Genomic DNA, 10000 nt, shown 5'->3' on the forward strand with positions numbered 1-10000 from the left:
ACTTGATGTTCGAGTGGTTTATATATATATATATATATATATATATATATATATATATATATATATATATATATACATATATATATATATATATACATGTTATATCCTGGTGGCTGGCCTATTGGGTGGTAGGTCAGGAATTCAATACCTAGTAAACCTAGCTAAGTAAAATGCGAAGCTAATATATATATATATATATATATATATATATATATATATATATAAAGTGCCATATATATATATATATATATATATGTGTGTGTGTGTGTGTGTGTACAAAGTGATTTTTGTTAGTTTAATATATTTATTTTAATTTTGTGCCGTGGTGGCGAAGTGGTATGATTCCCGGCTACCATTCGAGGGGACCGGGGTTCAAATCCCGCTTCTTACTGATGGCTCGGATTGCGCCACTGAAAAATCCGGCAGCCCGTCAACCTAACGGTCCGAAAAACCAGAGAGGTTCAGTAGGAGAATAGGTACCAGCCCTCGGCTGGAGGTTGAAATGGGCCTAAAAAAAACAGGAGATCAGCGCCTGCCCTGGCCTACAGATGCCCAGGAGGACTTTAACTTTAACTTTACCTTATTACATGTCAGTAAATTACTTGTCAAAAATTACTTATATCTTAAATAACATTGATGATGATAACAGGTAAGGTATCCTGTGTCTATAAATTGATGAAATCTTCAGAGAAATGAATATGTCTTGTATAGATTTCATGAACTTGTTACTTCATCAAGGCACAATGGCATTTTGAAATTTATTAATTAAGGCAGTTATTCCTTAGTATCACAGTAGAGAGAATTTATATATTACATGTTTAAATATAAGGGTAATATAATATGATGTGATTTTGTGCATTTTGTAAGTATTTCATTGTGAAGTAAGAAGATTTATTAAGACATTAGACAAAACAGATTTTCTACATTTCTTTCATGCGTGGAGACAGAATAGTGACGATACCTTGCGTCCTAGTTTCATATTCTTGTATTTGTGTCCTACAATAGTTTCATATTCTTGTATCTGTGTCCCGTAATAGTTTCATATTCTTGTACCCTCGCGCAGACTTGCTTGGTCCGTCTGCAAATCATTCATTTCCTTTGAGAAAAGCATCTAAACCCGGAATGTTATTTTCATTATGTTTCTCCTTTTTCATTTCAGGTGAGCAATTGTTGGTGAGGAGCGCTGAGGTCCTCAGGTATGTACAAAGGATTTCTCAAGACTCGCTAAGAGGGTTCTGCGTTTAATAATTATTTCCCTTCAGTTTTCGGTATTGCAAGTAGAACTATCTCTCAACTTCCGGTTTTTTTTAATTTTTTGTAGACTTTGTATGAATTATTGTGTTAAATGAGAGTTAGTATATCGCCCACTTGCCATCTAGATTAGTAAAAGTATCTAAATGAAAAAAAAAAATCTTAATCACTGGCTGGCTTTCATAACTTTTGCGGGATAAATGAAGTCGTCTTTTGCTTTAATGAGCCGCTCTGAACTTTTAAGGTATGCATGAGTTCTAGATTAAATTATCCAGCAGATGTTATAAATGCCAGCCAGTGATTAAGAATTTTTATTTATTTAGGCACCTTTACCAGTCGGGATTTTCCCAAATTGAGTAGACATATGTTAGGAGCACTACGAATAGATGAACTTTTATCTATATAGTTTATTAACCCGAAAATGGGGTCCCTCTTAGCTCAAGGATTTATGAGGTTTGGTAAACCATCGATTTCAATGAGCTTTCGATCTTTTTCCATCTGCTCTGGGATTATTCACTTCCAAGAAAATTAAAATACGAAGACAGTCCATGATAATGCAGAATATGAGTGAGCAAAAATTACTTAACAGAACACTGAGCATGGTAAGTAGACCATATCAGAGAGGGAAAACCCAAACAGATTGCAAAAGTGATGTTGCAATGACTTTGCGCCCACCTGTAAACTTATCTCATGCGTTTCTGTAGCTGATCTTGAATGTTCTGCTTTCTAACAACAGATCTTATTAACCAAAAGATTTTCTTTCTCGTGTCAAGAGACCTTGACTTTTATCGGTCCGCTGGTATAGTGTTTAGTGTCGTGGCGTGCCACTCATTTGTCGCCGCGGGTTCGCTTCTCCCCCAGGGCGATGAAAAATCCCTGGTTCTGTATCATGATCAGTTACTGCTGCAGTGTGGGGGTCTGCGGTGGGAGGTTGAAACCAACATTCTTTGGAAGCTTGAATTTCAAGTCAGTGGCCCTTGTGTGCTTGTTCCATGTGAATAGGTTTCATCTACCGAAATGATAATAATAATATACCTCCAAAAAAGATATCCCTCTGTTGTTGGTATTCGGAAGTTTTACAGCGTTGTTGTTGATGTTGTTAGATTTAGCTGGTCTTCTGCCTGCACGTGCTCTTGTTCATACGAAGAGCCCAGAACGGTATATTTAGGATGAACAGAGTACAGGGTTAGTCCGGCCCGGCGATACTGCGCACCTTTGTGACCTAGGATGGATAATTGGACGCTTACCATAGAAGAAAACTAGAAAAACAAGGAAATATAGGGCCACTATGGCAAATATTTGACAACACACATTCTTTCTCACTTTCACGACCTTAGATGAGGGAGGTTCCCGTTCATCTCCAGGTACTGCTGAGCTAAAGGATACGAATAACCTCTTTTAGTTCCTTGTTGGACGAGTCGCTAGAGTTCTCGGATAGCACTCTGCTAGGTCCGAGTTCGAGTCTCTGACCGACCAATGAAGAATTAGAGGAATTTATTTCTGGTGATAGAAATTCATTTTCGCTATAATGTGGTTCGGATTCCACAATAAGCTGTAGGTCCCGTTGCTAGGTAACCAATTGGTTCTTAGCCACGTAAAATAAGTCTAATTCTTCTGGCCAGCCCTAGGAGAGCTGTTAATCAGCTCAGTGGTCTGATTAAACTAAGGTATCCTTAACTTTTCCATATGTCTTTATTGACATTTGGCTAATACAGAAGCCATGGGCGCGATCAGGTCGAGATTAAAAGGGCTGGCCAGGTGAAGGGCGCCTTAATCCTAGTTAAGAGAGCTTCCTGGTTCTTCACTCTGGTAAGGTCAAATACAGACTGATGGCTTTTCTTTATCTTAACCTCAGCCAGATGCAGCCAGACGATGACATGCGCGAGCGAGATTGTTCTTATTTTGGTCAGAAGCGGGCTAACCCTGTACTGTATTAATCCTGGATATATTTACCTAGGGAAGAGGAAACTTGGTCATTTATGTAAGGATAAATGAGACAGGTCAGGGTAAAGACACTTTAGGACTTCGTGTTGCGTATCAGTAAGAACGAAAGTGTGATGATAGTGAATCCTGATGACGGTGGAGATACACCTGAGAGCGTCGCCGGTTTTCCACTAAAATGAACACTCTCCCGGGCCACTAATCCTTAGGACCATAAGAACCAGGATTGACAGTCCGCCTCTGACCAAAATAAGAAGTCTCGCGCATGTCATCGTCTGGCCGCATTTGGGGGAGGTTAAGATAAAGCCAAGTCATCAGTCAGTATTTGACTTGGCAGAGTGAAGAACAAGGAGGCTTTCTTAGCCAGGATTAAGTCACTCTTCACCTGGAGAGTAACGTGGACCTCTCTCATCTAAGGTCGTGAAAGTGAGAGAGAATGTGCGTGGTCAAACATTTGCCAAAGTGACCCTATATTTCCTTATTTTCCTAGTTTTCTTCTATGGTAAGCTTCCAAGTATCCAGTCTAGGTCATAAAGATGCTCAGTATCGCCTGAACGGACTGGACCTGTGGATCTCAACCTTTTTTGGCCCATGCACCCTTTCTCCATATGTCAGAAAGTCATTCCCCGCCCCCTCCTTTCCAAAATTGTCTGCCCCAAAGGTGCGTTCCAAATAATATGCATATAATACTAAAAATCCTTGGTCACAATCCCCCAACAAACTCTGAAAGTCCCCCCTAGTTGAGAACCACTGGACTGTACTAACCCTGTACTCTATTCATCCTGATAAGAGCGCCACGTTGTCCGTATCTCACAGCAGGGTTAAATTTGTGGTTAGCCTCAGATTTGCAATCTCATTTATTTCAAACTGAGAACCATCAGATTTTCTCACGCTAAAAAAGGGAAGACTGTACGGGATCGTTCATAGCAATTCTGCCAAGTGGAATATTATGACAAAGCGAGGGGCTAAGTAAAAAAACAAAAAAATTTAGTACCTAGCGTAATTACCTTAATCAACGTAGGGACCCTCTAAATGATAAGGCAGACAGTAAACAAGAACTGCCTTCCCGCGTCAGGTCGTAGCTGTGGGTTATTAAACCTCAGCTGTAGTTATTAAACCTCTGCTGTAGATTACTGAACCCCAGCTGTAGGTTATTAAGCCCTCCGCGGCTAACGACTTGCCGAGAATCATAATGGTCATATTGCGGCGACCTACTCCGCGTGCATTGGCGAGATAAATATGCGTATTTATTAAATTGTAGGATAAATGTTTTTATTTTTTTATTTTTTTTGTGAGTTTAGGCTTCCATTGCGATTTATGTGATTTTTTTTCTTTGTAGAATGACATGACACTTTGATGAAATGTTCCAGTTCTCCAGATTCTCATGGAAAATAAGTCAGAAGTACTAAAGTGTTTTCCATCGCCAACTTATGAAATGTTGTAGTTTTCCAGTTTCATAGAAAATAAAAGTAAAAAATACTTATCTGTTTTCCATCGCCAGCTTTATATTACATATTTGAGCATCTTTCGATTAGTGTGGTTTCTAGGTAACTCATGTTGCATGAAATTGCAGCGTTATGTTGCATCATCTTCCAAATGCAACAGCATATGTGACAAATAAATATGAATGATTGTCAAAACAAATCATCCGTCTTTCAAAGTTCATTCTTGCGTCTTATTTATTTATTCAGTTATGTAAATAAAGGCGACTTTTGACTTTCGGGGATTTCGGCCGGTAGATGGCGCACCGGTGTACTGTTCACGTGAGTGCCGACAGACGACCAAGAGGGATTTTAATTTATTGATACGAACATTTCTAAGGCTGCCTGAAACCTGTCGACTCAGCCATTGTTCACAAGGGGGGACCGACACCCCTGTTGTAAAGCTCCTGTTATCTTTTTACGAATCACGGTTTATTGTGCGCGCACAAAGGGCTTGCACTCTGCACACATACACACACACACACTCTCTCTCTCTCTCTCTCTCTCTCTCTCTCTAACACACACACACATACATACGCACGTTCATAAATGCGCGCAAATGCTCACACACCCAGGCACTCACACACAATGAGATTGAGAGGGAGAGAAAGAGAGGAGTTATCTCTCTCTCTCTCTCTCTCTCTCTCTCTCTCTCTCTCTCTTGAAAGAGCGAATTTTGTTGGAGAGCGCACTTCTTACACGAAGCAGATAGGTTTGGAATTTGCTTATATATGTTTCAAAGTCTGCAGTCAGTTCACATAATTTTATGTTTTGTTTTACAGTTTTTAATACTATTATAGTTTGTTAATTTGTGCCCTTTATGTGAGGTTGTAATGATTTTTTGCTTTCTTACAAATTTGGGATCAGTTCAATCATTTAAGTTTTGGAATCGGCTGAGGCACTCGCATAAGGTTTTAGAATCATCATATGATTTGTTTGTAGGCTTGGAATCGGTTTAAAATATCTTGCAGGTTTTGGAATCAGTTTAGTGACTTGGTGTTTGGAATCTTATAAATTTGTATTATAGGTTTGGATTAATTCGGGTGCTGAATATTCATGGAAAACAAGATTTTTGTATTATCACGATTCATAAAAAAATGCAATATCTATCCGTGATAATAAAATCCGAGTGGATCTCTCTTTTTTGTCCGGCCCCCGGGTGGGGGCGGGGTAGGCAGGGTATCGAGAGGGTAGGGGAGACATGACTCATCCACCCTCCTCCTGTAAACCTGTTCGTCCGACCTGGTTGGTGGCGGGGTAGGCAGGGGATCGGGAGGGTAGGGGAGACATAACACACCCACCCTCCTCCTGTAAACTAGTTTGTCCGCCCCGTGTGGGGGCGGGTTAGGTAGGGGGTCGGTACGGTGGGGGGAGATATGACAGACTGCGCCGGGTTCCAGCGCAGCGTAGCGCGCGCCATCAAGTTCGTACCCTAATAATTAAGTCATTCGCACCAGGGAGTACTTTATCGTGACTTGCTTGTATACCCACTCATGACTTGCGGTAGATTGGCCCAGTCCATCCTTGAGGTATGGTCTATAAATGAACCGAAAAATATCGCAGTTGCCATCGTTACACTTCGATCGGTAGATGCTTGACTCTTCAGGGTCTTTGCCCCTGTACTTCAATCTATTTTTTGTGTGTCGATCAGTTGATTTGTAGCTGAAATATTTCTCTCTCTCTCTCTCTCTCTCTCTCTCTCTCTCTCTCTCTCTCTCAACTACCTTGATCCATGACTGGAACTAAAATGCTTGTACTAAATAATGTCATTATTTGGTTAAAATGAAGAGAAGAAAAAAAACATATATATATATATATATATATATATATATATATATATATATATATATATATATACATATACTGTATATACGAGCATATACATGAGTGTGTGTGTATTTTTTTATTCAGCTAACCGTCTTTTCCTATACGATTAATTAAAATCACCCATGAGTTTTGGCGTTTAGTCATAGGATGACAATTTGTTCCACGTCAGTAATGAGGATGTTAAGTGGAAGTTAACAGAAATCGGAGGTCTTTTTAAACATCGATGAACGTGTATTTATTCGGTGACTGAGGTCCTGCCTGCAGAAGGACGCTGAGGCAGGTATCGCACTCATCTTTAAAGTAATGGAAGGTGAATGGTGACTTTTATGCCCGTCTCTGTTTCCTTGTTATTAAAGACACTAATTCAGTTCACTGGCGCTGTTATTTGATAGTTTCTTCTCAGTCTTTATTTTAAATGGAACAATTTTTGCGTTTTATTTTCCACATCACATTAAAAAAATTGCCTTTAAATTTTAAAATTATCAGCTTGTGTCGTTTTCAGAAATGTTGGAGGATTGTTATAGGGGAGTTACAATTGGGTCTGCCCCCATATTTTTTCACCTTCCGCATACCGAAAAAGATCTCTTTTAAATTTTAGAATTGCGTGTATGTTTTTTATATAGGTTTGAGGATTGTTGTAGGGAAATTGCAAATTGGGTCTGCCCCTCTTCTTGCCTTCCTTCCTCCCAGTGTCCCTCTCCTATCTCACCCAGGACGCTGAACCCGTTCTGTCCCGCTAGCAGTGATTCTCAAACTGGGTGCCACAGACATTGCCTAGGGGTGCCGCAAGATTGTCCTGAATTTTCTCTTGGCTACATCATCTCAATGAACATCTGTAAAAAAAAAAAAAAGTTTGCAGAAGTCGCCATATAATTATTATCAGTGTGTCTACCCTAATTATGTTTATCTAATTCTTCTGATATGCATGAACGGTGTGCTGATTTTGGCTAGAGTATGGATAATAATTTTATTCATTAAATAAGAAGTTAATTCATGCGATATGGTGGGATGGTGAAGAAGGGGTGTCACGGTAACGATTGCATTAGTTACGGTGCCATCACTAAAAAAAAAAAAAAGATTGAGAACCACTGCGGTAAAGCTACCGATACCTTTTTTTATTTTCATCTTTTCTATTTTTCAGAGGGGGAGGGATTAAAATTCACTTTAAATAAATTTTGTCAACTCTACACCAATGCTAAAACCGTAACAAAATACAGGTTTTTTTTGGCGAATTTCTATTCATATTTGCTTTTTTATTTTTATTTATTTATTTTTTTTTTTTTTTGTTCCTCCAGGAAAAGTTTCCCGACCAAAATCTCATATCTTTTTTTCATTTATAAAATGTCTAGTCATACTGCAGTTTTTCCGAAAGACCTCTCACACAAAGGAATTGGTTTTTACGAGTTGTACGTATAAGCACTTTTACCTTTTTATGAAAATAAGTCAACAAATCATTTCATTCACAATTTGTGTAACATGCAATTTTATATATATATATATATATATATATATATATATATATATATATATATATATATATATATATATATAATGTATATATATGTTTATATTTGTTTATGCACATATACATATATATAAATATGTATACATATATACATATGTATACAGTATGCATATATATACATATATGTGTATATATATACTGTATATGCATATATATAAATAAAACTTATACACATAAAGAAGCACAAATTATGTATATTTGCGTAGATACATACCCGTTCTCATAACAGCAACATAATACAACACGCGAGCACGCGCACGCAGAGAGAGAGAGAGAGAGAGAGAGAGAGAGAGAGACGTAATAAAAAAAAATCCCATGCTCTGGAGGTAAAATTGAAATATAACTGAGCCAGGAGCCCTCTAAAGCTGCATGATCTGTACAGCAGAGGAGAGAGAAATGGAGGCAGCAGAGAACCGAACTCCAGAACCGAGGTTCTTAGAATCCGCCTCGTTATTTTGCCTCTGAATACATCACTCAGGAATAAAATCACTGCGAAAGGTTCTATTTTCGGCGTGTGTCGGGAATATATACATATACCTCTCTCTCCACTTTCTCTGGAAAAGTAGCGAAGGATAGATAGTGAAAGAATTACCCATACAGGTACGATCGAACGTATACATATATATATATATATATATATATATATATATATATATATATATATATATATATATATATATATATATATATATATATATATATATATATATATCGACTGATCTATGGCTGTATCCAAGCAAAGGCCCAGGTTCGAATCCTGGCCGGGAAGATGCACTTGTCAATTTCAATATAATTCCCCATGGGTAATTGTTACTCCAAAATGACTACAGTATCAGTTGTTAATTGTGGCTTGATATTCAGGAATATTAAAAAAGTCGCGTCGATAAGAACAAAAATTCATATATATATATATATATATATATATATATATATATATATATATATATGTATACACACATATATACACTGTATATATATATATATATATATATATATATATATATATATATATATATATATATATATATAAACAGTTGTTACTTACACTTGTGACTCTTTAATATTCATGAATGTTAATCCACAAAATCGTTTAATATAGAATTCACTTGGGAATAACTTTCACCCAATGATAATTATGTTCTACTCGACAAGTGCATATTCCTGTCCCAGGATTTGAACTGGATGTGGAGAGAGAGAGAGAGAGAGAGAGAGAGAGAGAGAGAGAGAGAGAGAGAGAGAGCCATCACGAACCCCAAGCGTAAAAAGAGGACCTCCACCAATCTCATAGCCTCTTTATTCACGGAAGTCTGATCAGCAACTTGTCGTTTCCTCCGTCGCACTCGTATATTTCGCCATTCCCCGACGGCCAAGTGGCACTTTCACTCTCAATGTTTAAAATATCAATAAAAGGAATAACGCCCAAGGAAGTGCGTATGAGACGAGAGTAGGAGGAACGCTAGATTTTTCAAGAAAATTACGAGTGTTATGACGATTTCGTTGTGTAAAGTACCGGACGTGAAATTTGCCGGATCATCGAATTGACGGAAATGTGTGAACATTTCTCCTCCGCGTTTCATTTCGCGATAAAGTAGGTGACAGTGCAAAGGCTCGGAGGAATATCCCGGCACACACACACACACACACACACACACACACACACACACACACACACACACACACAGAGCGCCTCCCGCTGGCTGAAATAATCCCTCTCTCGGATCGCTACGAAAACGTAACGGAAATTAGACTGTAAGCGCGTAAGGAAGGCAGACATTTACGACGGGGGCTTCCGTAAGTAACGGCATTGGGTCCGTTATTATTCCCATTGTACGCAAATCGTCGCCGCTGACAATCCGTGCAGGATGACAGCGTGTCTCTCTCTCTCTCTCTCTCTCTCTCTCTCTCTCTCTCTCTCTCTCTCTCTCTCTCTCTCTCTCATTTTGCTTTGCTCTGCATTAGAGGAAGTGACGGGGGA

At 38.5% G+C, this 10000-nt stretch overlaps 1 protein-coding gene across 4 annotated transcripts in view; it reads left to right on the top strand.

Moving 5' to 3' along the window:
- The window catches only part of LOC136840129 (hexosaminidase D), a 586535-nt gene that overhangs the window by 213355 nt on the left and 363180 nt on the right, over window positions 1-10000 (top strand). The window contains exon 3 of one of the 4 annotated variants that reach the window (XM_067106532.1): window positions 1160-1196. The exons of the other annotated variants lie outside the window; for them this stretch is intronic. The gene's annotated coding sequence lies outside the window, so the exon portion shown is untranslated. The remainder of the gene's footprint in view (window positions 1-1159; window positions 1197-10000) is intronic. 4 annotated transcript variants of the gene reach the window in all.

This window comes from Macrobrachium rosenbergii, chromosome 7 (genome assembly GCF_040412425.1).
Source record: "Macrobrachium rosenbergii isolate ZJJX-2024 chromosome 7, ASM4041242v1, whole genome shotgun sequence".
Classification (NCBI taxonomy): Eukaryota; Metazoa; Arthropoda; class Malacostraca; order Decapoda; family Palaemonidae; genus Macrobrachium; species Macrobrachium rosenbergii.